This window comes from Fukomys damarensis, unplaced genomic scaffold (assembly GCF_012274545.1).
Source record: "Fukomys damarensis isolate Sample0158 unplaced genomic scaffold, DMR_v1.0_HiC HiC_scaffold_35, whole genome shotgun sequence".
Lineage (NCBI taxonomy): Eukaryota > Metazoa > Chordata > Mammalia > Rodentia > Bathyergidae > Fukomys > Fukomys damarensis.
In genome coordinates, this window is record NW_022900947.1 from 30,124,008 (window position 1) to 30,127,465 (window position 3,458).

The 3,458-nt window shown below is 41.6% G+C and overlaps 1 protein-coding gene and 1 non-coding gene across 2 annotated transcripts in view; both read left to right on the forward strand.

The window, feature by feature from the left end:
- The window catches only part of Wdr19 (WD repeat domain 19), an 87,434-nt gene that overhangs the window by 9,366 nt on the left and 74,610 nt on the right, over positions 1 to 3,458 (forward strand). The window lies entirely within an intron of this gene.
- On the forward strand, positions 1,900 to 2,006 carry LOC117284304. The gene has a single exon (XR_004515372.1). It is a non-coding gene; the product is annotated as a U6 spliceosomal RNA (small nuclear RNA).

A 3,458-nucleotide genomic window follows, 5' to 3' on the forward strand; every position in this document is an offset into this window, starting at 1 on the left:
ATATGTGTGTGTGTGTGTGTGTGTGTGTATGTATGTATGTATATGTTTTGGCATCTTTCCACCTCTCTTCAGTCGTTTTTCTCCTAGTTCTGAAATACCACGCAGGTTCTTTAATCCACAATCAGCAAAGGAAGTGTTCTGTTTCCCCAGTCTCTACAGAGTGTCCCCCTTCACTTTTGTGCTCTCTCTCTCCTGATTTCAAGTACTGTCTATATGATAAAAACTTAACGTACATGTAACACATGCTCATCTTCAATGAGATGTCTAGGAAACGCTTCAAATTTAATGTTTCCAAAACCCTCTTCACCACAGTTTCGCTCTCATCCTTGATGATACCCCATTTCAAATTGTGAGGCCAGATCTTAACATCACCCTTGACTCTTCCTCTTTCTCCTACTCTTCTAATGTGTCAGAGAATCTCACAGGCTCTACTTCCAAACATCTCCAGATTCCAGCCTGTCCCGTTACCTCCTCTGCTCCCATCATGGCATGGGCCTCAGGTATTTTCCACCTGAACCTCTGAAGCCTCCTCCTATAGGCCTTGCTGCCTCTGCTCTTGCCTGATACAGAATCCAGCTGTCCCTCTGCATTCACGCATTCTCCATCCTGAGGTTCAACCAACCACAGATCAGAAATATTCAGGAAAACAATTGCAGCTTTCCTGAACATACCCAGTCTTTTTTTCCTTGTCATTATTATCTAAATAATAGAGTAGAATAACTATATATGTTAGATTACTTATATTGTAAGTAAGTAAGGATGATTTGAAGTATATCAAAGATTCTGTTTCATTTTATAAAAGGAAAATATGCATCCATGGAGTTTGGTATCAGGGGGACCTAAAACAACTCCTTGTAGTTGCCAAATAAGCCCTCTGCTGAGAGCTTTTCAATGGCCTCTCACCCAAAAGCAAAGCCACAGTCCTTATCATGCCAAGCCAAACCCACTGATATCTGGTGTCTGCGGCCTCACTGACCTCATCTACTTCTGTCTTTCTGTGCTCCAGCTACACTATGCTCCTGTCTGAGCTCCTCACACTCCAGGCAAACTCCTGCATCAGGAGTACTCACATCACAACTTATTAGTACCTGCTCTCTGCATAGGTGCTATGTAGCGTGTCGGGTGCACCAAGAATAAAGCCAACATAGTCTCTGCTCTTCATGGCAGCCAGTGTGGCTACATTTCAGTGGCACTTCTGGTGTGCCTGGCCCTCTTGTAAGTGCTTTAATTCATTTGATCTTCAGGGATGTTTGTCCTACTATTATCTTCCATTTATGAATGAGATGACTAAGGAAAGGGATTTCCTGTATGTAACAGAGCCAAGATTCAGATCTAGGCTCTCAAGGTCCCAAGTTCAATCCCTGGTACCAAAAAAAAAAAAAAAACCCAGATCTAGATAGCCTCCCAAATCTGTATGCTTAACCACTCTTCTCATTAATAAAATTAACCTTGAAACTCTTAAAGATGTATCTATTTTGGAACTTCACAGTTGCCCACAGTGTCAAGCATGTGATTTCCTCTAAAAATGTAGTTTTTGCACTTGCTGGATGCTCAAGGAAAATTTTCCTGATATTAGTGGCTAATATTACTCATTAGCTGAGACTTGCTTCTTAACAGTCTCACTAGGGTGCACTTGTATTTGCATCTCTGTATTATCATAAATTATTATGTCATTAAGGGCCAGGGATTTGGCTCAGTGGTTCTGCTGCCTGCCTTGTGAGAGCCTGGGTTCAATCCCCAGTACCACAAAAAAAAAAAAAAAAAAATTGTGTCTTTAGAGCAGTTAAAGCTGTGAGCATTAATTCCACATATATCAAAATCTTGTCAGACCATGGAGCTGATATAAATAAAGATAACTTCACTGCTTTGAAATTTATTTCTCTTAAAACATTATCATTAGTGCTCGCTTTGGCAGCACATATACTAAAATTGGAACGATACAGAGAAGATTAGCATGGCCCCTGCGCAAGGATGACAGGCATATTTGTGAAGTGTTCTGTATTTTTTCATCGCTCCAGCGCCAGGAGGTAGCCTGGGCCCCAATCCACCACAGGAAGGAGAGCCACGCCTTCTCCCGCCCAAGCCGCCATTGCTCCAGCGCCAGGAAGGTAGCCACACGGGTGCCCCTGAACCTGCATAACTCCCCTTAACACACACAAACACCCCCGCACACACTCTCAGACCTCCTGACTGTGGCAGTCTTTGGACCCACTCTGCAGAGGCAGAGGTGGTCATCAAGGGTATTTTTCTGAGTTCCCAACTTTGAACATCTTTAAAGAAAGGGCGTGGGAAACCTGTAGTAGAATGGTGTGGAGTTCAAACAATTCAGAAGGTAGGAGAACTCAATCTGGGCCTTGCAGTCCGAGGTCAGTCAGCGTCATGGGGTTCAGCCATTAGCTAACTGAAACCAGGGGTCTTGCATCCTTGCCCTGTCAGCCATTAAATGGTAAATACACTATATTGAAATTTTGTTCACTGTAGACATGTTCTTTACTGCTTCTTGATTTCAATTTAATTCAAATGATTTAAGGGTGATAGACTAGTGACTACCACAGGTGGTCAGTGTCCAAGTTGTGCTTGATCTTAATGTGTTGCTGATTGTATCAGTTTCGATAAAGCATTGCGGTTGATTTGATGAGCTGTCTTCTCTGATGTTGTGAAGATGAGAATGTCTGTGGGTCATTAGAGACACAGAAGCTAGGGCACAAATATATCAGGAAGATTTGGGGGATAATCCAGAGATTAAACCAAGGACAGTCCGACAACAAAAATAAAAATGAGAAAACACTTAAGCAAGACACAAAGACAGACTTCCAGTTCACCAATGGCAAACAGTAGGGCAAAGGAGGATGAAAAGGCTGATAGTGAACCACCAGGACACCCTGAACTCAAAGCACAGGAAGTAACAAAACAGATCAATCAGGCTCTAGAAAAATTCAAAACAGAAATAATTTCCCAGATAACCATGGAGATAATGAGCAAAATGGAAGTTGTAATTCAAGACTCTAGAGCAGAAACGGACAAAAAAATAGATGAACTCAGGACCATGATAGAAGCCATGAAGGCCCAGCATAAGAAAGAAATGGAAAAAATAAACGCCCAACATAGGAAAGAAATGGAATCCATAGGAGAGATTCAAACAGATATCCAGGAGATTAAACACTCCATTGAAAGTGTACACAACAGAATAAAAGAATGAGAAGATAGACTCTCAGATATAGAAGATAAGATTGCAGTCAGTGACCGTGAAAAGAGAGGTCTCTTAAAAACAGTAGGGGATCATGAGAAATTGATCCAACAACTCCTAGATGATGCAAAGAAGAATAACATAAGACTGATAGGAATCCATGAAGTAGCAGGAGAAAATACAAATGACTTAAAAAAGCTGCTCGCAGAATTAATGACAGAAAACTTCCCAAACAGAGGGGAAGAATTTGACATTCAGATAACTGAGGCAT